General features: G+C 44.1%; 1 protein-coding gene across 3 annotated transcripts in view; it reads left to right on the forward strand.

Moving 5' to 3' along the window:
* FRMD4A (FERM domain containing 4A) overlaps nucleotides 1–25,933 on the forward strand; it is a 366,806-nt gene that overhangs the window by 117,764 nt on the left and 223,109 nt on the right. Inside the window, exon 1 of one of the 3 annotated variants that reach the window (XM_040248507.1) lies at nucleotides 51–188. The exons of the other annotated variants lie outside the window; for them this stretch is intronic. The gene's annotated coding sequence lies outside the window, so the exon portion shown is untranslated. Of the gene's footprint in view, nucleotides 1–50; nucleotides 189–25,933 lie in introns of those variants that run through there. 3 annotated transcript variants of the gene reach the window in all.

Here is a 25,933-nt window from a genome sequence, read left to right on the forward strand (position 1 = left end):
GCGGGGGCGCGCCGAGGCCGGCGGGGCGGCTGCGGGCGCCGCACGGCGGAGGCGGAGGCGCCGGGCGCGGATGCCGCCGGGTAGGCCCCGGGCCTGCGCACCCCGGGCGCATGGGACTCCCGTTTCGGTGGATCCGCCGCTGCAAACCTGAAGTTCCTCGGCTCCCCGGGAAGCGCCACGAATGAAAGGTAATGTGTCTTTGTTTCCCGTCCGCGATTGCGGGCAGGCGATAGATTCTGCAGCACTTCTGGGTCCATGTCTGGCCAGTGAGAGGGGCATGACACTTGTGCTTTGCTGAGGGCACAGAGCACTCAGTGCTGAAGATGTGACATTGTTCCCAGTGCACACCCCACGTGCGGACAGGCTCTGCCCCCTCCCCCACACCCACTTTCTTGGGCACCTTGACCTCACTCAGGCTGGATTAACTCGGGGAGAAAGGAAAGGACGTTGCTGCGGGCAGACCTGGGCGGGGTATTTTTTAAAAACTCATTTGTCTGGAAGTGACAGGATAGTCCTTCTTTCGGGGCAGGCGGCAGGCTGCAGATCGGGTCTGCTAAAATGGACTGCTCATCACATTCCAAATGGCTGCAGCAAGTTCGATGCAGGGAGACAGCGGGAGGAGGGGAGGAGGGAAGCCCCTTCAGGACGGGGTCATTTAAAAATGACCAAACGCCATGCTTCTGTATTGCAAGCAGCTGCCCCAACGTGGGTGCACAGTGCATTTAGGAAAGGTGAACCGGCCCTGTACTTTGAAAGCTGTGTGCAAGCTGCCCGTGTGTCATCAGGAACTCGGCTAACCTCGTTAGCAGAGTAACTGCTCAGTAGATTCGAGAGAATTTCCAAGGGATGGCTATTCTAATAATACGTTTGGCGGTGCCTTCCTAATAGACACACTGCTTCTGAATGATGCGGCCATGCCCGTCCCCCGGAAGCTCTGCTTGCTGCGAAAAGGCGATCCAATGCCAGTAAAGGACTCCCTGACCCCACCGTGGAAGGAGGAGGTTTTCTCCCCTATGAATGGAACATCCCAATAGAGGTTGCTACCGCTGTTGTGGCTTCTCTCAGTTTGAATCCTCACAGCATCTCGTGAAAGGGATTCTCAGAACACCTAAGCCAAGCACCAGTTTCTAAATGTGAGCTATTCAGGGCGGATGGCTTATATTAGGTGTTGGCATAGACTCAGCTGTATTTAGATCCCTGGTCAGGCTGACTTGATCTTTATTTACCTGAGTGAGTTTTGAACAGCTATTCACATCCCCCTGACACCTCAGCGTCTCCAAGTCTGTGGTTTTTTTTCTGAAAGCATGGCTGTGATGTTCTGGAGAGCACAAGTCCAAGAAAGAGCCAGGGGCAGACCTGACTTCATTCATGGAAGCCACCGCTGAACCTGGGGGCACTGTCTCAGGAGTTGGATGCAGAAATCTGTTCCTTATACTAGGTGGAACTTAGCTCCACGTGCCATCTTTTGAATGTGCCACAAAGTGGGGAGTTGGGGAAGATAAACATTTCATTGTTTCTAGTTTTTAAATTGCTTCAAGTTCATTCTTAGCATCTGGCCCCTTTTGGAGTCTGACTTGAACAAGGTGGGAAGACCAAAAACAGTTCAAATCAGTAGACATCTGATTTGGGTTCTTCACGTGTTCATCTCTTGCAACCAGAGGGCCGGAGGCTGAGCCTCTTCTGTTGGCCCAGGGATCCTTTCTGCCGTGAATGAAATCTGGGTTTTTTAAGGCACACCAGGAATGGGGGTCTTGCTGCAAATAGATTTGAATCTCTTTGGTCCAGAAAGATTGTATGTGTGTGTATTAGTCTCTCAATTGTGTCGGACTCTGACCAAATGGACTGTAGCCCACCAGGCTCCTCTGTCCATGGAGTTAAATAGCTGCAATTACTTTATGGGAAGCAATTTTTGGACTTGCTTTGAAATCAACACTATTGTCCTGTTAGTGAATACAATGTTGCCTCCAAATAACTTGGAAAAAAGTGGTGCTGGATGTGTTATAGAAGTAACCTTTTAGAATAACAACATTAAACTTTTCTTGTGTTAAAAGGGAACAATGTTGGTTGAAATGAGGATCGGAAAATCCCTCCACCCACTTAAAATTCTTTCATTGAAATACAAGTGATTTGCAATCTTATTGGTTTCAGGTATACCAAAAAGTAATTCAAATATGTGTATACACACATATGTATTCTTTTTTAGCTTCTTTTCTGTAATACGTTATTACAAGATATTGAATATAGTTCCCGGTGCTGTATAGTAGATAACCTAATAGGTTATCAGTTTTAAATGTAGTAGTATGTATATGTTAACCCCAGATTCCTGATTTATTCCTTCCCTGCCTTTCCCCTTTGGTAACCATGCTTGTTTTCTGTTTGTGAGTCTGTTTCTCTTTTGTAAATGAGTTCATTTGTACCGTTTTCTTTTTTTAGATTCTGCATATAAGTGATATCATATACTGTGTTTATCTTATTTCACTTAGTGTGATAATCTCTGGGTCCTTCCATGTTGCTACAAATAGCGTTATTTCATTCTTTTTAATAGCTGAGTATTATTCCATCGTATATATATGTGTGTACCACATCTTCTTTATCTGTTTATCTGTCAGTGGACATTTAGGTTGCTTCCATGTCTTGGCTATTGTAAACAGTGCTGCTATGAACATTGGGGTGCATGTATCCTTTTGAACCGCATTTTTCTCCAGATATCTACCCAGGAGTGGGATTGCAGGATCATATGGTAGCTCTGTTTTTAGTTTTTTAAGGAACCTCTATACTGTTTTCTATAGTGACTGTACCAATTTACATTCCCAACAAGAGTGTAGGAAGAGGGTTCCCTTTTCTCCACACCCTCTCCGGCATTTGTTGTCTGTAGACTCTTTAACAATGGCAATTCTGACCAGTATGAGGTAATGCCTCATTGTAGTTTTGATCTGCATTTCTGTAATAATTGGCAGTGTTAAACATCTTTTCATGTGCCTGTTGGCCATCTGTATGTCTTCTTTGGAGAAATGTCTGTTTAGATCTTCTGCACATTTTTTAATTTCTCCACCTACTTTTATTCTGACCAAGTGTGATATGCCACTGCTGTTGCTAGTATTCTTTCTGGCACTTGAACTAATTTTATTAATAAGACTTGTTATTTATGGCATAGGGCTGCTTTGTTATTTGTAGACATTGTTGCCAAGTCCCCTGACAGCCTGGCAGGTGGCAAGTGCCATTAGCATTATCTTGTTGTGGGGGGAACCGAAACCTCTTGAGGTTCAGTGAGTTGCTGATTTCATAATCCGTGAGAACTGCCTCCCAGATGTGGATGTGTTCAGCTTTATTGTAATGTCCAGGATACAGTCTGAGATCAAAAGATAAACCAAGAGTGAGTCTGAGGGACTTCCTTGGCAGTCCAGTGGTTAAGACTTCAAGCTTCCACTGCAGGGAACATGGGTTCAACCCCTGGTTGGGGAACTAAGATCCTACATGTCACATGGTATGGCAAAAAACAAACAAACAAAAGAATGCGTCCTTGTATGGGTCCTGGAACTTGGGGAAAGGCCCTGTGGACTAGTGGGGATGCCAGAGTTATAAAGAAAGGGCTCCTGAGTCAGGCTCGATGGGTTGATGCGTGAGTGTGATCCATCTGTAATGGGAGAGGCAGTGATGAGATGAAAGGTCCAGGCAATAGTGTATTGAGGGGGACCTGTCAGGGTACCTTGGTCATTTAGTAAACGTGGGGTTGGATGTGTCTGCCTCCACAGGAGATCGTTACCAACTTTACTGCATAAATACACCATTTGTGCTCATGTTATTAATGTTAGCATGTGTGTCTTAAGTAAAAGACTTCCAGTTCTATTCATATGTCATATATTCACCAGTTATAAGAGTTGCGTGTAGCCTGACACACCAAATGACTGAAATATGATCAGGCACATTCAAAGCTCAAGTTTTGTTCTAATAAATTTTTGCATGTGTCAATACTTCTTTAAAAAGAAAAAAAAGAAACAGTGTAACTTCTGGAGAATTTCCATTTAAACTAGGGGAAATGAGAAAGACATGCTAACAGTTAAATAGGTTATAAAGTTAGTTTAAACCACATTCTACGCAGTATCAGAATATATAAGTCTAGATTCACCAATGTCTTTCATCCATGTTTTTTGTTTATTTCTTAAGACTTGTCTCATATCTTTTAAAAATATTTTTGATTTATTTTTAAGATTATTATTGTTTTTTAAATAATTTTATTTATTTATATATTTTTGGCAGTGCTGGGTCTTTGTTTCTTTGTGCAGGATTTCTCTAGTTGTGACAAGCAGGGGCTACTCACTGCAGTGGCTTCTCTTATTTCAGAGCACAGGCTTTAGAGCACAGACTCAATAGTTGTGGCACATGGGTTTAGTTACCCCGCGGCATGTGGAATCATCCCAGACCAGGGAGTGAACCTATGTCATATGCATCCGCAGGAGGATTCTTAACCACTGGACCACCAGGTTATATTTTTGAGTATCAGCTGATATGTCAGCAAGCTTTGTGGCAGGAATTCTCTATTTGAATGTATTCATTGTAAAAAATTCCAGCATCTCTATTAGAAAGGATCTCTGAGACCTCATAGGGAGAGAAGCCATGGGCAAAAATCTTTTATCTAAGTTTTAAAAACAGCATTCTTCTTGAGCTAAAGATGCCAAACAGGGACTGCCTTATAAGATGAGCATGTACTCGTAACCTCCCCAGGACACTGGTTAACCTTTCTCTCTTATCTTGCCCATTTCTGGTTCCTTGCCATCTATTGCTCTCTAAATAGGTAATTAAAGTAACAAAAGTAAACATTGGATGTCTCCTAAAAGGTAGGAGTTGATGTGAGGAAAGGAAGAGAAAGGATCATTCCATCAGTTACATAGGCTACATAGGTGCTTGAACATTTCCTACAATAAGCAAAAATCAAAGACATAAAGAATCTGGGGAAAGCGGCCACTAAAAGTTGAGCCTGTTGGAGAAGGGTGAGATTTGAGTATTTTACCTTGTTCTGTGCATCCTAGCCATAGTCACACTGAAGTGTATTGGCAGTATTTTCCATTTTTGTTCTTGGTTTTCCCAGGACATTTAACTTCCAGAGCTGGCACAACAACTCTTGGAACTCTGGGCTCCAGCATCACCATTGCACACAAAGCCTGCTACTCTCTTTTGCAAGTTTTCTGAATCAGCATAAATCCAGCTTATCAGAAATTCTCTCCACAGCACTTTCCTTTTGGTTCCCTAAATCCATCAGCTGCCACCCTTTCCCCTGCCCTGTGGGATCAGCATCTCTTTCTCTTATAAGGAATAATTTAGACACACCCTTTTATTCTTATAAGGAATAATTTAGATACTTTTGAGGCTACCAGCTCCACCGCTAGCACCATTATCCAAAAAATATCCAGCATTATGCCTCTCTTACTTTCTCAGATCATCAGAGCTTCTGCTACTGTTTAGTGAGTTGCATTAATGCTTATTTGGGGTGCTGTTTGCTGTTGAGTGAGAGTGTGTTGAAGGAGGTGTTCAGTTCTTAATTCTATCAGTGGAAATTAGGTATTTTCCTCCAAAAGAGAAATACTTTTATCTTTAAAGATGGAAATTACTGCTAAGAATAAAGGCTGTGATTGTTGGAAGGGATCTAAGGGGTCTGGTTCAGTTCAGTGACCTTATGACTATCAAACGATCAAGAGAAAACGAGCTGGTAGGTTCTGTTTGAACTGAATGGGTAGCCTCTCTGTAGATGTTCAAGCATCGCTAACTCCAGGTCATAGATGGAGCGGATAGGATCCAACTTGTTAGGAAGGCTAATCTCCATCATATGTGGTAGTTTCTGGTTTTTTGTTTTAAAATTGACGCTCTGGCCATTCCTTGATGCAGTACAAGAAGACGTGAGCTGTGTGTGATCAAGAACAGTTGTGTGTGCACAGCCTTCTCAGATTCTCACTACATTCTTGTGTACTATCGTGCTATCTTATTAGTGATTATTTCCCAATCCATAATTGTTGCATACTTTCTGTTCACTGAGGCTCCCTAAATTTACTGTCTGCTCATGACAGGCACTCAGTAGATCCTATTTAAATAAGAAAATCACAGAGTGACTCTTCATACCAATCCCAACACTAATGTATTTCAGCATCTTCAGAAACCTGGAAAGCCCAGTGATCTAAAGAAAATTGAAACCTCTTAGGTTGTCCTGTATCTAACTTAAAAAAAAAAAATCTGCTCTGTGGTGTGGCCCCTTGTTCCCATTTAGCAATACCTTGCCTTTTTGGTACTCATGCAGAATATCAAACTTTTTTGACAGTAATTTTCACTTTGAATTAACCAAAGGCTGTCATCTCAGTCTTGGACTCCAACGCCATCATTTCCATCAGAATCAGCCCATTCTTCTGGTGATGCAGGCTTCTTTGCAAGGCTTTTTGCCTTTCTTTGTCCTTACGATATGAGGAATGCATGAAAAAAAACAGTGTGTAATGGATCTTAGATTGATAATGCATGACAGCAAATGGAAATAATAATCGGAGGGTTGCCAGGCTGTGCCGTTCATAACCATAAAATGCACAATTATGCCCTCCCCACATGCCTGTTAAGAAGTATGTAAATGTGACAAACCCAAACTGGGAAATCCTAACAGTGTGGAGCCATCTGGAGCTAGGCGGCACACCTACAAACAGTGGGTAGTGCGGTGCAGGCTTACCAGTTTCTCTGCTCCCTTCGGCTACCCGCCTAGAGATCCTGGGTCCTTATTTCTCTGTTGCTGAGAGAGAGAGCAGAGAAGAGGGGAGGGTGATGAGGAGAAGAACCAGATTGGAGCCCAGCACAATGCAGGGCAGTGTTCTGCCTTCTCAATCCCCTTTTATTGGGATGGTTGAGTGTTTTGTAACAGAGTAGCTACAGAGTGTCCAGTAGTACAGATGTAGCCTGCAGGTCTTGGCATGAGAGCAGAGACCTCAATTGAACAAAGCAGCAGAGAGCTGCAGTCACACTAAATGTTGAGCTCAAACTGTGGACCACGCACATATGAGATTTGGGGATTCTCCATTGAGTCGGACATCTCGGAGCTTAAGGAAAGAAAGGGGGCATATAGGTCATTTTTACAAATTAAGAGATGCTCACAGAGGTTCAGGGACCCTGCCTACTGAGGTCTCAGTTGCAAGGCCAAGACTAGAGTCTCTACTACCTGACAGTGTGTTTTGGCAAAGAAGGCGTGGGGCTGTGGAGTCTTCTCACCTCATCGTGGCTTGGATTTCTAGCTCTGCCCCTTCCTGGCTGTGAGGACTTGGGTGAAATACTATATCTCTTTGAGCCTCAGTTTTCTTAATTATCAGAAAAGTTATATTCAGTGGAGTCAATGAGATAATATCTGTGAAGCACCCAGCACAAAGTAATAAGGAACTTTTCTAGAATCAGCAATTGTATCCTTGCATTCTCCCCTCCCTTACTGGCTTGCTTGTGTCCCTGGAAGACCCAACAATACTAACTGCAGGAGGTTTAAAACACGTAAGATGGGGACTACTGTGGTGGTCGAGGGGTTAAGAATCCACCTTACAATTCAGAGGATGCAGGTTCAATCCCTGGTTTGGGGAACTAAGATCCCACATGTCATGGAGCAATGTAGCCCACAGGCTGCAATGAAGGATGAAAATGGTGTGCCGAAACTAAGACCCAACGCAGCCAAATAATTCTTTAAAAAAAAAAAAAAAAAGAACACATGGAGTGTAAAAAGGCCACTGGTCAAGGAAGTGGGCTATGTATACCATTCCATTGTACTATGGAAGTAAAAGGGGACTCCTCACCCACTGTCCTGGAATGAATTTTATAAAGAGAAAGTAGTGTAAGGGAAAAAAACCCTGTTTACTCTGATATTCCATAACAGTCACCCATCCTTCCAGAAAGGATTCTGCGGGTAAAGACATCACTGGAATGACCCTTACCTCGTTGGGACAGAGCAGGCTTACAGAGAAGGGGCCAGTATCCTGCAGCATTGTAGCAAGTCTCCAGTGAAGCCAGGAGCACTCATCCAGGGAGGGTTGGTTGAGGGAGGGGAAGAGAGAGAAGAAATATGATTTCACCTTTGCACTAATGGATTCTGTCACCCTACCTTTCTGAAATTCTTCAGTTTTCAGGATTGATCAGAAAGCTCTTAAGGCTTTTATCTTGAAAAAAATTCTCCAATAGAAATAAGGGTATGTCAGTCAATGGTTATATCATTCTTTTTTTTAAAAAAATTGAAGTATAATCAATTTAAAATATTATGTTAGTTTCAAGTGTATAACAAAGTGATTCAGTTATATATGTGCTTTTCAGATGATTTTCCAATGTAGGTTATTACAAGATATTGAATATTACTCTTTTCTTATACAATAAATTCTTATTGCTTGTCTATTTAATGTATAGTGGTTTGCATCTGTTAATTACACACTTCTCATTTGTCCCTCCCCCTCCTTTTCCCCTTTGGTAACCATACGTTTGTTTTCTATGTCTGTTTGCTGTTTCAGTTTCGTAAATAGATTTATTTGTATTATTTTTTAGATTGTACATGTAAGTGACAGCGTATAACATTTGTCTTTCTCCGTCTCACTTATTCTGTTTAGTATGACAATCTCTAGGTCTATCCATGTCTCACTCTTTTCTGTAGCTGAGTATTTCTCCGTTGTATGCATGTACCACATCTTCTTTATTCACTCACCTCTCAATGCACATTGAAATTGCTTCCATGCTTTGGCTATTGTAAACAGCGCTGCTATGAACATAGGCATGTATATATCTCTTTGAATTAGAGTATTCTCCAGATATATGCCCAGGAGTGGGATTGCTGAGTCATATAGCAACTCTATTTTTAGTTTTTTGAGAAACCTCCATACTGTTTTCCACGGTGGCTGCACCAGTTTACATTCCCACCAACAGTGTAGAAGGATTCCCTTTTCTTCACCACCCTCTCTAGCATTTGTCACTTGTAGACTTTTGGTTGATGTTCATTCTAACCGGTGTGAAGTGGTACCTCGTTATGGTTTTGATTTGCATTTCTCTAATAATTAGCAAGGTGGAGCATCTTTTCATGAGCCTGTTCATGTCATCTGTTTCTTAACAGCAAAGAAAACAGTCCAATCACTATATAAAAGTTTTCCATTCATGGTCATCAGCTAGGAAGATTTTCAACTCCAATTTTCGTGTTTATATTTCACCCAAGTACTTTATGCAGCAAGTGAATGGCAGAAATAGGCCTAGAACTTGAGTGTACCAGATGCTCATGTGAGTTTTTAAATTGAACCCACCATCTGACCGCTCTGAAAATACTGCAAGAGTTTCCTTGTAGTAGAAGTCAACAGGCCAACTTGCAGAATATTCATCAGAAATTACTTAAGCACCTAATAACCTTTGAGATGGAAAATAAAATAAATTAGAATGAGAGGTTGTCCATCTTCTGGAGACAGATTAAACACGCACACACACAGGGAACAGAATAAAAGCATTAAACAAGGAAAGTATTTATAGGCCATAATAGCCACATCCAGAACAAGGGTATATTTTGGTGGATCTTCAGGGACAGCTTATGGGCTCCGTTTGCCTAGACAGGGTGGAGTGTGTCTGTCATTTTATGGAGAAATTATAAACTGCCATTTGTTCGTGGTTCCGTCTTTCTTTCTTGTGGAAAATGTGGTTTCTCTAGCCCACCGCAGTTGAGTTTCTCTGCCCTCCTATTCCTAAGGTTCTAACTTTATCCATGGAGATTTTGTCCCCTTGAGATACAGAAGTCTATAATGTCCAACTTGCAAAGACACTCAAATATATCATGATCATATTATCCAATATTCCAAAGAATAATATCCCAAACCACAGTCCTTTGGGTTTTTTAATGGCAGAGGTCTTTTTTGTCTTGCCAGTAGGTCTGATCATATGCCTAAAGAACGAACAAAGCCCAGCTGAAAAAATCCAGAAGCTGTTAAGTTTCGTATTGTGGCTTTGGGTTTTCTGGTGGAAACAGAGAAAAGTTAATCTGTGAGCATCCTTGTTTCTTGTTTGTGGAAAGGTGGGAGTGGGGAAGCTCGAGTTACCATCACTTCCCTGTGGCACAGAAGGTGAGGCCAATAATAGCTTGACGTCTGCCCACCCCTCCCCATCAGACCCTGCCTGGTAAGACTGCCTTTCAGACTGGCTTTGAAACTCCAGAGTCTCTGTCTGGCTAATTACCAACGTTTGGGAAATACAATTCCCTAGAGGAACGTCTCTCCTCTAGTAGTCCAGAGTTAGCCAGCGCTTTGCTGTACTTCCTTTTGTTCTTACTAGTTCCACCTGGTTTTTTGATTACTCCATTCCTCTTCCTCCTAAGGCTTAAAACTCATTGTCCTGTGATAAATGACTCACCACGCCTGCCTAACTCTTCCTTTTTGCTACCTTACTAGCATCAAGCTCTCCTGGCCTTTTACCATCAATTTCTCCAATGCCTCATTCGTATGTTTTCTTCCCAAGTTCTTTTGGGTTGAGGTACCTACTGCCACTGGCATGATGGTTCAAGGCCTCCTCTTTCCTTCCTGAGTTATTGTAAAATCTTTACAACTTGTCCCTTTACCATCTTCCTACCAAACACACACACACATACAAACATCTCCTCTCTACCTCTCCTTGCCCTCCTCCCTTCATTCTCTGTAGATCACAGCCCTGAACATGGAATAAAAGGCCCCACCACAACCTGGAAGCTTCTTAATTTTTTTATATTTATTTATGTTTGTGTTTGTTTTTGGCTGCACTAGGTCTGTCTCTAGTTGTGGTGAGCAGGGGCTCCTCTCTAGTTGCAGTACGCGGCTTTCTCTTTGTGGTGGCTTCTCTTGTTGCAGAGCACAGGCTTCAGGGCGTGCAGGCTTCAGTAGTTGTGGTTCACAGGCTTACCTGCCCCGAGGCATGTGGAATATTCCTGGACCAGGGATCAAACCATGCCTCCTGCTTTGGGAAGCAGACTCCCAACCACTGGATTACACCAGGGAAGTCCAGCTTCTTATTTCTTAAACTTCTTCTCTCCCCTTAACCTTCATACACTTAGTCTGTTCAGGCAACTGTAACGAGATACTCAGGCTTATAAATAACCCACGTTTATTTCTCACTAATCTGGAGCCTGGGGAGTCCAGGTGCCAGCAGATTTGGTGTCTTGTGAGGACCACTTCCTGGTTCACGGACGGTACCTTCTGTGTTCCGCACACTGTTGTCCGGGGCGAGAGATCTCTCTGGACCCCCTTTTGCTACCAGCACTAATCCCACTGCTGCTGGCTCCACTCTCATGACCTCATCACCTCCAAACACCCCACCTCCTGATAGCATCACACGAGCGGTAAGGGTTTAGCATATGGATTTTGGAGGGACACGGGCATTCCATCTGTTGTGCACATACACCCACACACCCTCGCCTTTCCCACCCGCATTTGACCTCTGCTGCACGTCGGGCTCTTGCTGACTCACCTTTCACATTAAGAGGACCCTCCAGTCCCTGCTCTGCCTGGACTCTCCTACTTGTTCCTCAGGTCCAGCCTGCAGTGTCACCTTCTCCTCTTCCTCCAAGTGGAGCACGTCTTCCTCCTCTGATCTCCTGCACCAACCTCACCAGGTGTCTGTCCAGTCTGATCTCAAATTCAAATGACCCGTTTGTGTATATGTTTCCCACTGTGGCTTCTTAGGGAAGCTTAGAAGCTTCCCTGGTGGCTCAGAGGTTAAAGCATCTGCCTGGAATGCAGGAGACCTGGGTTTGATCCCTGGGTCGGGAAGATCCCCTGGAGAAGGAAAAGGCAACCCACTCCAGTACTCTTGCCTGGAGAATCCCATGGACGGAGGATCCTGGTAGGCTACAGTCCATGGGGTCGCAAAGACTCAGACACAACTGAGTGACTTCACTTTCAGAGGTTAAAGCGTCTGCCTGCAGTGCAGGAGACCTGGGTTCGATCCCTGGGTCGGGAAGATGCCCTGGAGAAGGAAATGGCAACCCACTCCAGTATTCTCACTTGGAGAATCCCATGGACGGAGGAGCCTGGTGGGCTACAGTCCACAGAGTTGCAAAGAGTCAGATATTACTGAGTGACTTCACTTTCACTTTCCCATTGTAGCTTCTAAGGGAAGGATTGTATCTTTTGTTTTTAATTGAAATCTAGTTTATTTGCAGTATTGTATTAGTTTCTGGTGTGCAGCAGAGCAATTCAGATACATATATACATATGTCTATGTGTGCTCAGTGGCTTCAGTCGTGTCTCTTTGCGACCCCATGGACTGCAGCCGGCCAGGCTCCTCTGTCCACGGGATTCTCCAGGCAAGAACACTGCAGTGGGTTGCCATGCCCTCCTCCAGGGCATCTTCCCTGCCCAGGGAAGAACCCAAATCTCCTGCATCCTCTGCATTGGCAGGCAGATTCTTTATACACATGAGCATACAGACAGACATATTTTTTCACATTCTTTCCAGTATCAATCAAGATGTTTAATTGTATATATTGAACTGTATGTTGACTGTAGTTCCCAACAAGCAGGACCTTGTTATTTACCTTATTTATACGTAGTAGTTTGTATCTGTTCATCCCAAACTCCTAACTTATCCCTCCCCTCTCCTTCCCCCTCCGGTGACCATAAGTTTGTTTTCTATGTCTGTGAGTCTGTTTCTATTTTGTAAGTAAGTTCATTTGTATCATTTTTTTAGATTTCACATATTCTAAAGGAGATCAGTCCTGGGTATTCTTTGGAAGGACTGATGGTAAAGCTGAAACTCCAATACTTTGGCCACTTCATGCGAAGAGTTGACTCATTGGAGAAGACTCTGATGCTGGGAGGGATTGGGGGCAGGAGGAGAAGGGGACGACCGAGGATGAGATGGCTGGATGGCATCACCGACTCAATGGACATAAATTTGGGTGAACTCCGGGAGTTACTGAAGGACAGGGAGGCCTGGCGAGCTGCAATTCATGGGGTGGCAAAGAGTTGGACACGACTGAGCAACTGAACTGACTGAACTGATGAGTTATATATCCTATGGTATATGTCTTTCTCTGTCTGGCTTACTTAGTACGATAAGTAAGTCTTGTTGCTGCAAATGGCATTAGTTCATTGTTTTTATGGCTGAGTAGTATTTCACTGTGTATATATACTACATCTTCTTTATCCATTCACCTGTTGATGGACATTGTAGGTTGCTTGCTTCCACGTCTTACCTATTGTAAATAGTACTGCAATGAACATCGGGGTATGTATATCTTTTGAAATTATAGTTCTTTATGGATTCTATGCCCAGCAGTAGGAGCGCAGGATCGTATGGTGGTTCTGTTTTTAGTTCTCTGAGGAACCTTCATGCTGTTCTCCACAGTGGCTACACTTTATTTGTCTTTGATCCTAAAGCACCTTATATCGTGTTCAGCATTTGGTGGGTGCTCAAGAATATAAATGAGTGATTATTTGGCACGTTTTGTGGTTTCTCATTTCTTTCCTTGTTTGCATATAGCTGGAACTAATTTTTTCAGTGCTTAAGCCTAGTGTCCTTCACTGTCAGCCCTCCTCTGGCTGCATGTGTCTCTGTCACAGAGTAAAGAGAAAGAGAACAAGAATGGTGCGGCACAGCTGTGTCCTTCATGTGAAGGTGAGCCTGGCACCCCAGCTGGCAGAGAGGCAGAAAGTGCCTGCGCATCCAGTTCCTTCATTTATTCCTTTAGTCAGATGGTCAGTCAATTATTCTGACTGATACACTTACTTATGTGCCTCTTCTGTCCTGGGAATATGTCAGCAAACGAAAGGGACCAAACTTCCTGCCCTCTGGAGCTTGCACTCTACAAGGCACAGACAGGCAGGAAGCATAATGAGTAAGTAAATTATTATATCCTGTGCTGGAAGGTGCTGATTGCTGTAAGGAAAACGAAGCAGAGGCTGGGAAGCATGGCAAGGTTGCTGTTTTAAATTCAGGATGTGATATTATAAAAAGGTGACATGAACGAAGCTTTGAAGGATGTGAAGCGGTGAGCCATGTGGGTGTCCTGCGGGAACATTCCAGACAGAGGAAAGAGCTCATCACAGGCCCCAGGTGGAAAAGAGTGGCTTGTCAGGAACAGCAAGGAGATGAGGGTGGAACAGCAGATGAAGTGAGGGGGGGAAAGAGGTAGGAAGCTGTCTGTACTGGGGGCAGTGGGACTGACTGCTGGAGAGTGTGGATCTAGGAAGCATCCTGATCCCATGTGGGCTGCACAGGGGCGGTTTGGGTGCTGTGTGGGGACCAGACTGCAAGATAGGCAGAGGGAACCACTAGGGTGCCAGTTGGGTGGCCATTACAGCAATGGGGCAAGTGATCAAGTGCCGATGATGAACAGGCTTAAGGGTCTGGAGATTTGGAGATTTTTCTGGTGAGCTGGGTGTGGTTTGTGAGAGGACAGAATGTGCTGATGGAGAGCTGGAGTGGCGGTTAGCTGAGAGGGAAAAGCTTTGGGTGAAGGTGGTTTGCGGAAGTACGTGTGTGCTCAGTAATAGAGTTGTGTCCAACTCTTTGCAACCCCAGGGACTGTAACCCACCAAGCTACACAGGTGCATAGGATTTCACAGGCAAGAATACTAGAGTGGATTGCCATTTGGTAGAAGATAGGTCAGTAGTTCCCTTTTTTTGAGATATTTAGCAGCTATCCAAAAGGAGATGCTGAGTGGGCTATTTTGCATTCATCATGTACAAACCTAGGAAATGAGGAAGTCCCAGCAGAGACACAAAGTGGGACTCGGCCAAGTAGAGCTGATATTTAAGGACTTCGTGGCTCAGTCCTGGATGTGACAACATCTGAGAAAAAGACACTGTAAATCCAGTTCACACTTAGAATTTTTAAAAAGGTAATATATGAAAAATGAAGTAATTTCTCCTCAAAGTGCAAAGAACCCTGCTGAGATGTATAGTTGCACACATTGGACTCTTCAGTCACTTATTCACTCAGCCAACGTTCCTTAGGTGACAAGTGTGTGGTGTGTGTACACCAGGTGGGACTATAGTACAATTCAGAGGAATAACAGTGAAAACAACAACAAAAACAAATTGGACTTTTCAAATCAGCCTGATGGTCTGTCCCTTTTTTGATGCACAAAAGGAATAACTCTAACTCTTATATTTTATTTATTTATTTGGCTTGTTGGGTCCTAGTTGTGTTATGTGGGATCTTTAGTTGCAGAGCAGAGGCTCAGTTGCTCCCCCCAGCACGTAGGATCTTAGTTCCCCAACCAAGGATCGAACCCAAGTCCCCTGCATTGCAAGTCGGATTCTTAACCACTGGATCATCAGGGAAGTTCCTGAGTTTTGTATTTTAAACGGATTTATTGATGTACCATTGACATACAATAAGCTTCACATATTTAAAGTGTACCGTTTAATGAATTTAGACATATGTCCACACCTGCAGGCAGGTTGGTTGGTCTAGGGGGATGGTTCTTGCTCTGGACATATGGCCACACCTGTGAAACCATCACCACAGTCAAGAATTATAACTCCATATTTTCATCAATCATGCTTGCTGAGAGTTTGGTGTGTTTCAAGCTCCATGGTGGATGCTGTGAAGGATAAAAGATGAAATCACTATTCCCTGCCTGTGTGTTTGCTCAAAGTTAAAATGCTGCCTTTCCCTAAAGAGTTATCGCATCATACACTCATTTCCAGGTCTTTCCTCCGACGTTTGCTGAAAGTACACTCAAGTTGGTTACCAAAGGCTTTGGAATGACATGTGTAAACTGTTTGACACCTGCTTTCCTGGTTAAATTGGGAAAGAGGGAGGGTCAGGAACCCTGCCATCTTTTCATTGGTTCTGATATAAGCAGAAACTTCTCTCTAGTTGCTTCTTGCATGGAAACAGCCCAAACAGTAAGCTCTATTTCCCCCTTTTTCCCTGTGTGTAGGCAGGATAGTAATTACCACCTGCTGAAAGCTTGGAGAAATCATTCCGTGTCCAATTAGAATTTTTGATTTGACTGATAGATCTGGCATCCTGTCTTTATTTCTGTGACTACTCTCAATGATATGCACCCTGGGGACTTCCCTGGTATTCCAGTGGTTAAGAATCCGCCTTGCAATGCAGGAGACATGGGGGTACTATTAATAAGATCCCACAAGCCACAGGGCAACTAAGTCTGTACGCTGCAACTACTAAGCCTGCAACTAGAGAGTCCGTGCGCCACGACAAATGATCCCACCTGATGCAACCAAGACCCAACACAGCCAAGTAAACAAATAAGTATTTAAAAAAAATAATATGCCACTGAGAGGCTGTGCCTCCTGGGGTGAAAAGAGTGGGGAGCCCTCTTTTGGTTTTGCAGTCCTCCTTCTCCCTCCCTCCACTTCCCTTTCTTTCCTTACCTGATGCCGCACCCCTGTTTGTAAATGATACTGGCAACCAGGGCTCCTGTTCTGTCCATGGCACTGCCACAGCAGAACCAGGAGGCTGGGGAGCAGGTCTCCAGGAGGCGTCTGGGGTGGCGCACGGGGCAGCCAGCCAGCGTTGCAACCTCCGACAAGATGAATGGAGGGTGAGCCCTGCCAGCACAGCTCGTGCAAGAGGGAGCAGTCCCTGCCAGCGACACTCCAGCCGAATCCTTTCCAGAGAACTCGGTTATGTAAACATCCAGGCGTCAGCCTCCAGGCCAGATGGACGGCCCCGTGCCGACACAGACTAAGGTAGCTGTGAAAATGGCCCTCAGTGCAAGTCTCTAGGTTCTCAAGCTCTCTCTGCAGCTTTGTGTTGGCGGCACTGGGCCAGGGAGGGGCGAGGGCTCTCTGCTTCCTGCCAGAGCTGGGACCACCCTGCAGGACTGTGTGCCCTGGGTCTGCTGTGTGTGATGCCATTGGAAATTTGGTCTGATTTCAGCCTCAGTCTGGGAAAGATCAGTTCTTGGGCTGGAGCACTGCCTTCCAAACCTGCAGGACTTGGCGTCTGTGTGCTGGGCCTTAGTACTCAGCCATGGGTGGCACGTGACTTTGCATCCCATGCCGGTTCTATGAGAGCAGGTGGCCTGGGGGGTCGTGCATGGGCGGTAGATGACAGGGTCACCCTGTCACTGGAGCCTTTGCTGTTTAAGCCCACATGCAGCTTTCCCGTCAGCCCTGGGAAGACATGGTCTCCAGATCTTTACCTCCTCTGAGTACCCTTCCTTGGCTTTGCTCCAGGTTCTTTCATTTGGTACCTAAAATGTGGTATTCAGAATTCAACACAGATTTCCAGACACGGTTAACTATAGTAGGATATAGGAGGCATCCTGATTTCATTATTCAGGATACTGTACTTCTAGCATGTGGACTAAGAACAGGACCTGAAACCATAAACAATATGACTTCACTTTGTAGCTGTTGAAGTTACCATCTAAACAAGCCTCTTGTCATCTGTAAATGTGGTTGGCACACTTCCTGTGTGTGGTTATAAGTTGTGAGGGCGTTGTACGGATATTGAGAGCTTATATTTATGATAGCATCTCTTTTTATGATATGAAAATATCTGTGATTTTATTGATCTGAAGGTCACGGGTACTACTATAGTTTGTCGCCTACATTCTTTTTTAAAATATTTATGTATGTAATTATTTGGCAGCTCTGGGTCTTAATTGCAGCATGCTGGATCTTTGATCTTCCTTGTGACATGTGGGATCTAGTTCCCCGACCAGGGATCAAATCTGGGCCTCCTACATTGGGAGCACCAAGTCTTAGCTACTGGACCACCAAGGAAATACCTATAATAGTATCTCTTTATAGTTTTCCAACTGCTTGTGTCTTTTCTAAAGCACTTAGCCTCAACACTTGCAATTAGAACTCTCTTTCCATACTCCCCTCATTTTTACACCAGTTAGGATTGGATTGATGTGAAAATATTGTCTGGTAGATACATCAGTGATTTAGCCATCCTCAGACTCTTGGCTAGAAGCTGCTCCTCCTTCCTCTTGTAAAGAGAGTTCTCCAGCTGTACTTCTCACTGCTCTGTACCCACATGCCACCCTCTGCCTCAGCTCTGCTGCCCAGCTGATGTTTTGAGAACACACCACATTCTCTTCCATCCAGGTCTTCTTACATCAGGTCATCTATGCCGGATGTCCTCTCTTCCGACGGCACTTCCTCACCTGAGCATTCACCAATCTCCCAGGTGTGAGTGAGGGTCCCCCCACCCTCTGCTCCATTGCATCTTATGCCCACCCCCTTGTCACACATTACACTGTAATCTCCTAACTTAGGTACTTTTGCTGAACATAGAAGCTCATTAAATATAGGAACAAAATTGTGTTCATCATTAAATATCGAATAAGATGCCTGGCGCAGCACTATGAGCCATAAATATTTGCAGATGAACACACACTATGGTGGACACAGCTATGTATAATCTTCTAACCCCATTTCTCTTATTTCATGAGGGTTGGTCTCTGGTTTACTCCCTGGATTACTAGAGAGATGGATAGATCTCTTCTAGAGGAGAAATTATTATCAAAGGAGATGAACTCTGAAATGTGAATCTGCCCACACTGCAGGCAGATTCTGTACCATCTGAGCCACCAGGGAAGCCCAAGAAACTGGAGTGGGTAGCCTACCCCTTTCTCCACGGAATCTTTCCGACCCAGGAATTGAACCAGGGTCTCCTGCATTGCAGGCGGATTCTTTACCAGCTGAGCTATCAGGGAAGCCCATGAACTCTTTAGCCATTTGCAGTTAATTTCCAGTAGGATATTAGTGGTCTTCTACCTAACTTATAATCGTCTAATAATTAAATAATTTTATCTTTAACCTATTAATCACTTTATAGTTGTTAAACATACCATCTCGGCATTTGCTTTTTCTTTTTGCTTATGGTGATTTACAGAGTAAAATTAGTTTTTTGAAAAAGAATTTTAAAATGTAATCAAATGTATGAATTTTTCCCTTTTGGCCCATCCATTGCTTTTATACTTAAAAAAAAACATGGTAAGCCTGTCTATTTTAATATTTCACTGTATGAACCACTTGGAACTTATTCTGGGAAAAGAAGTAGAGTTTATATTCTTGAAATTTTTTAATTAATTAATTCCGTTTTGGCTGTGCTGGGTCTTCGTTGCTGCGTGTGGGCTTTCTCTAGTGGTGCTTGGGCTTCCCGTTGTGGTGGCTTCTCTTGTTGCGGAGTATGGGCTCTAAGTGTGCGGACTTCAGTAGTTGCAACACACGGGCTCTAGAGCACAGGCTCAGGAGTTGTAGCACACAGGCTTGGTTCCTCACAGCATGTGGAATCTTCCTGGTCCAGAAGTTGAACCCACGTCCCCGGGAATGGCAGGTGGATTCTCAACCACTGGGCCACAGGGAAAGTCCAATTTACATTCTTTTAGTCATTAGTCCTACCATGTACCTTCTTGGTGAGGAGATTGAAACGAAACAGGATCTAAGTGGTCCAGCAGCTCATCTTTTAACAAAGATTTATCGGTGTCAAACAATGAAAACATTCCTTTCCTCCCTCTTATTTCTTGGGATGTATCTTTAAAGGCTCTTCTCTTGTCCTTAGATGTTCCTCATTTTAAACCTTTGCTCCAGTTTTCCAACTCTGTACCTCTAGGGTTGTGATATCCCTCATCTATGTCCATCACATATATAATGTATTTCATGCCCTTGACACGTTGTATATATTATACTAAAATATACTAAATTATATAGTATACTAAATTCCTTCATGAATTCTTCATGCAGATACTTTGTGTTCTTTGAATGTCAGAATCTTCACTTTCTCATTCAATTTTATTTTTATTGTGTTAGTTTTATCTTTAAAGTTTTTGTATTGAAATTTTGATCTCATGCAGATGATATTCTTGCAGATCCACAGAGTCAACCTCATATTTTTTTCTGGACTTTAAAACTATTTTCCTTGAGTCTTGGGCCCCCATAGGAACACCCATCAGTCCTTTTCTATAAAAAATCCAAGTGCAGTCATCAGAACAAAGGAAAGTATAGATACTTGCCTTTTCCTATGGAAGCATCTCCATTCCACCCAACACACTTTTTTTTTTTTGCTTATAACTTTTATGGTTTCTTTTTAAAAATTAATTAATTAATTTTAATTGGAGTCTAATTGCTTTACAATACTTTAGTGATTTTTGCCATATATCAGCCATGGGTGTATATGTATCCTCCATCCTGACCGCCCCTCCCACCTCCCTCCTCAACCCATCCCTCAGGTCCACCAACACTCTGAGACTCTGAAGTCAGAACTCCACCTGCCTAAGCACAGGTGTCATTTTCTTTCTTCTTTGCTCACTTCAAGGAGAACCCTGGAATGTTGGATGGGTTAGAAGGATGTTTTGTTTCTTTGGGTTTTATACCTTCCCAGTCTCCTTTGAAGGATGTCTTCATGGACACCATGTTATAAAGAGTTGTCAGTAAGAATAACACCTGAAAAAAAAGAACACCCTGAATCTGCTAAGAGAATCAGGCGGGGTCTCTTTGGCAGCAGGAGGGCTTCATCTCCTCCTCTGATAACAGACTGTGTATTGCCCAGCAGTTCTTGTGGTCCCCGCCAATGTCAGCATGGGGTACTGACACCCCTAAACCTCCATTCCTTCACTGGCTCTGACGTGCCTTCCATCAGCTCTCTGTGGGTGCTGACACAGGGCCCCAGGGACTCTGCTCTGTGAAGGCCTGGTACTTACTCAGCGCAGGGAATAGCTATCCAGAAGATACCCACCTGGCCTATCGTCCCCTTCCACCCGGCCACAGTAATGGACAGCCTAGTGTGAGTGGCAAAAAGTTGCAGCCTCCTCAAGGCCATCCTGTGCCTGTAGGGGAGAGGTGTGTGCATTATTGATGAAAACCGGATTCCATGCTGCGGGTCAGGACGCATTGTCTCTCATCTGTCTGACGGTGCTGATCAGACAAACGTCACCTTCCCAAACTAGAGCCTTCTGTGCCAAGCAGAGTTCCATACACTGTGTGCGTTAACTTGGTTATTCCTCTTGGCAGCCCCACGAGGTTGGCATGAAGGTGGTCTCCATTTCAGAGACTGAGGAGTGAGGCACAAGTTGGTGAAGTTCTTGTGGGTTCACACCCAGCTAGCCCCTGGTGAAGCTGGGATAAGACACAAACCTAGGTGGTCCAGCCCCAAAGCCTTCCTCTCATCTTCTCTAAGCCCTGGCACAGTGACCTGGGGAGGACAGAGGCAGGGGAGGCTTGAGGCCTGGCATCAGAACTGCCAGACCAGGCTGGGAAATCACCCCCTTCCCCCGCCAATGGGGCGGAGGAAGCTTGTGCACCATCATAGAGTCTGGAAGAATGAGTGAAAGTCACGTCCATTTCTCCCTTGAACTAGTGGCCTCCGAGAAACAAGAGGAAGCTTCCTTTAGTCACTGCTGTGTCTCCAGCCCCTGGCTCTGTGTGCAGTCTGGAGCAGGCAGGCAGGGATTGTCCTTTGGGGACATGAGGGAAGAGAAAGTGGTTCCAGGCCAAGAGATGGCATGGGCTGGACCTGGAAGCAAGGGTGGCCCTCAGAGGAACAGAACTTAGAAGTCCAGGGCAGTTGAGTCCTGGACTTGGACTGGTCTTGGAATTGCAGGGGTGGGGTTAGGGAGGAAGGAGAGCATTTGGGAAAAAAAAAAAAAAAAAACAGGTCTGGTGAGATGAGGCCAGATCTCAGAGGGCTCGTGATCCAGCATTCAGGTATTAGTCTCTCACAAGTGGTAGCAACAGTGTGTAATCAACAAGAGATGTTTTACAACCTCCTCAGGAATCTAGTTCTTGGGCGTTTATTCCCCAAGGCCTTCTGTCCAGATCTGCTCAGGATCCTGCTGTCTGCACATCTCCACCTCTTTTCCCAGACATCCTCTGTCCAGACTTCCCAGGATTCCCTCTCATGTCTAAACTCCCAACTCACTTTCACTTATGAGAAAGTGCTATTCCTTTTGCCCAGCCCTCTCCAAATAATGATCATAGTAATACAACATCAAGTAGCGTGGAGTCTCCATGGATCTTCAAAGACTTTAGTTGTTCTGCTTGCAGAACCAAAGTTGTGTGGAAACAACTTTTTTGGGTAGAAAGCAAATGCTTGCCTGTAGATGTGCTGTGACTGAGGTGAATATGTGTTGATAGGTGTATTTTGGATTGCATTAGCAGATTGAGATATTGCTAATATACTCAAAATGTTGGTCAAGAAAATCATTGTCTTCAGAAGATGCTCTGGCAGCAGCAGAAGCCAAGTGTGATGACCAGGTCACTCTTCTTTCAGTGTCCAGCTGGTTAGAATGTAATTCAGAAAGCATTGCTGCCTTCCAGGAAGTGGACGCCTCACCCGCACTTCCGTTCACGTCTGTTAACTGAACCGTAGTATCGTCACTTTTCTGTGGTCACTTAGCAGGTGTCTGGGCTTCCCTTGTGGCTCAGCTGGTAAAGAATTCACCTGCAACGCAGGAGACCTGGGTTTGATCCCTGGGTTGGGAATATCCCCTGGAGAAGGGAACGGCCACTGACTCCAGTATTCTGGCTTGGAGAATTCCATGGACAGTATAGTCCATGGTATCGCAAAGAGTCGAACACAACTGAGCGACTTTCATTTTCACTTTCTTTCGCTAAGCAGGTGTCTGTGGTGCATAAACAGGGCCCATGCATGTGGCTTTCCCAGTGTCCTTTTCATCCTGACTATGTAGTTGGCTCTCAGACAGGAGAGTCTGATTGTCACACTCTAGCCCTGGACTGAAATGCCCCTCTTAGGCCTTGACCTTATGGATCTGAGACACACCTGCCCAACCTCCATGTCTATAGCTTGTCCTCAGATTGCAGTGTCTTGCTGGAAGAGAAAAAAGTCCCCTCCTTCCCTACATCCTACAACAGAGCTCTGGCTGGGAGCTGCTCCTCACTGGGATCACATGAGCCCATCAGAGGACTGGCTGTCCTCTCCTTGGCTTTCTAAGTCTGTCCCTCATTATCTCAACTTTATACCTCAAGACTGATAATGAATTTTTTGACCCTCTCACCTGCAGCCCCATCTGGAGAGGATTGAAATGATGGTCCAGAAGGATTTGTGGCTTGGTCACACACAGCAGTGGTCTGCAGGGCAGCAGAATTGGGGACTAAAATTGTCCACTTGTTACCAAGTCGGAGCTTGTACTGTTCACTTCATGACAGTCTAATAAATTGAAAGATGAGTTGTTGGAGCAATGAACAGCCTTTATTCAGAAAGCCAGCAGATCAAAGAGATGGTGGACTCATGTCCAAAAGAACCAGCTTGCTTCAATTAGAATTCAGGCTTCTCTTATATTGAAGGAGATGGGGTGTGGTTGGTTGTGGCCAACTTCCTGGTGTTGGAATCCTTTGGTCTTGCAGCTGTCACCATAGTTCTGGTCACAGTGTTCCTATAAACCTCCAACAAGATAAATGTTCTTCTCTGTTTTGCAACTTTTTAATCTCTGTATGAATAGAAAAGTTATACCTTTAAAGGTCAGAGCCTTGAGAATGGGGTGTCCTGTATATTTCAGACAGTAGGGAGCATTCTTTCAAGCAATAGAATACAAAGGTTAAAGAAAAAGAGACAGATCCAATATGGAATCAGATTTCTTCTTCCCTATGACACACTGGGCCATGGCAGCTCTCTGTTGTCCCCAGTCCTTAGTGCTCCACAACTCTATTACTTCTCTTCCTGCATTACCAGAGAAAACCTAGTTTCCTTTTGCTGGAGGCAGAGAGACCCAGACAGCAGCATCACCATCACCACAATTTGCTTTCAAAGATCCTCCAGTGAACCACTGACTACACTCATGAGCTCATCAAATGCACACTTGAAGCTTTGAAGAATGCTAGGCTGTTTCAGTTCTTATTACATTGCATTGCCACGTGAATTTGCTTCTAATAAAGACACACATTTAATCATTTTCATCTGGGATTTATCAGTTCTGACTGTATTCCACAGCCAAGAACCTCAAGGACACGCCTGTGTGTGTCCTTCTATACCTCAGAGACTTGTAGTAAAGACAGAGGTGAAATAATTTGCCAGAAGTCATGGAGCAAAGTCAGGACAAGGTTATTCTCATTGAATTGGGCTTCTGCTGTCTAGTACCTGGCATCTTCTTTCTTTCCATTAGCTTCTTGATTTTAATATGATGTCACTTAAAGACAAAAATGGTTACCTTGAGATAAATCAGACAGAGGAAAAATAATAAATAGGACAATATACTTTTCAATTTTTCTTAAAGGTTGTGGACAGAGGTTCCTCATCCACTTTTACTATATTATAATATTACAATAGCTTATTATATCTGATATTTCCATGGCACAGGTTAGATGTGGGTAGCAGATGGATGGATATTTTTTAACAGCTTTTTTTAAAAATTAATAATTTATTTATTTCTGGCCGTGCTGGGTGTTTGCTGCTGCATGTGGGCCTTCTCTAGTTGCAGGGAACAGGGACTCCAGTTGCAGCGTTGCAGTGTGTGGCATTCTCATTGCAGTGGCTTCCCTGTGGCCACGGGCTTAGTTGCCTCATGGTATGTGATCTTCCTGGACCAGGATCGAACCCATGTCCCCTGCATTGGCAGGTGAATTCTTAACCACTGGACCTCCAAGGAAGTCCCAACGATGAATGTTTTAAACAACTTTTAATTTGTTTAATATCCTTTCTGTGAATTTATTTACTGTGGGGTTGACTTTCTTGAGGCTGCTGTGGATGTGCTGTGTTTATTTGTCTCCTGGGTATGACAGCTTCATGATTCTGGAGATTCTGGGATCCTGAGATTTTCTGGTACTTAGGTGAGTCCCTGGTCTTCATTTGTCTGCAGAGGAAACTGAAGGGATGTGACATGTTGAGGTGACCCAAAGAGCAGATGCTCCAACAATGCGTTGCCCCGGGAACTCATCGTCATGAATCTGGAATTTCCTTCTGAGCCGCAGAGGGGCCTGGGTCAGAGGGCAGATTGTGAGGTGCTGCTGTCATGCTTCCGGCATCCTTAGGATGCCCCGTTCCCTACTGAATTTGTTACAGTATTGCTTCTGATTTACATTTTTTTGGCCCTGTGGCATGTGGGATTTTAGTGTCCCAACCAGACATTGAACCCACACCCATAGGTGAAGCATTAACCACTGAACTGCCAAGAAAGTTCCTATGATAACATTTTAAAGAAGATTTCAGGGTGTTTGGAGGAGTATTGATAGTTTTCCTAAGTGTACCTTGGAAATGTTAATTCTTAGTTTCATGCAATTCCAATGAGTCTTTAATATTTCTTATTTTATCGCTCCATAAAGTATTCTCTCTAGAATGAATGTGAATTGCAGTGTGGTAACTTACTAGGCACAGAATGAGTAGTCATGTGATAACTGTGAACCTGGCTCTCCTCCCCCTCCCTACACTCTCCCCAGCCCCCAGTGTCTTAGTGATAACAGTTCCAGTATGAATTAATCTCAGGAAATATCATGGTAACATGTGTTAATTTATTTGAAATTTTTAAAAGCATATGTTTTTCTGAGTTCAAGATCTGTTACTCTACCATCTTTGGCACAATATCATTAGTTTTCTATAAAAATATTATTAACAGAGGGACTAGGGTTATTTCTTTGTGGTGTGCATAGCATAGTAGACACATTACTTGAAAAGTGACAAGAATAGGGCCGAGCGGACATCCAAGAAATGACTCCGAGAGGGAGAGGGGCTGTTAGGTAGAGGAAGAGGTGATAATTAGAAGATTATTGAATCTGGGTTTACTTCGTTTTGAATTTGAAGAGAAAATATTCCTAACGGAACATGTTTTCACATGATGAACTCAGTACCTGGTACTTCTTCATGTAAAGCTCTTCAAAATCAGCCTTTGGGGGAGTTTGTTGTCGCTGGTTAGGTAGTTGTTTTTCAGTAACGCTCTACAGAGGGAACCCCTCTGTCATACTGGGACAGACCCCCTCTGCCATCAGGAATATGTCAGGCTCTGGTGGATGGAGGCCCTCAAACCCAGATACTTCTAATCCCCCATTTCACATTCTGTGTTCC

Source organism: Oryx dammah, unplaced genomic scaffold (assembly GCF_014754425.2).
Source record: "Oryx dammah isolate SB20612 unplaced genomic scaffold, SCBI_Odam_1.1 HiC_scaffold_10, whole genome shotgun sequence".
Classification (NCBI taxonomy): Eukaryota; Metazoa; Chordata; class Mammalia; order Artiodactyla; family Bovidae; genus Oryx; species Oryx dammah.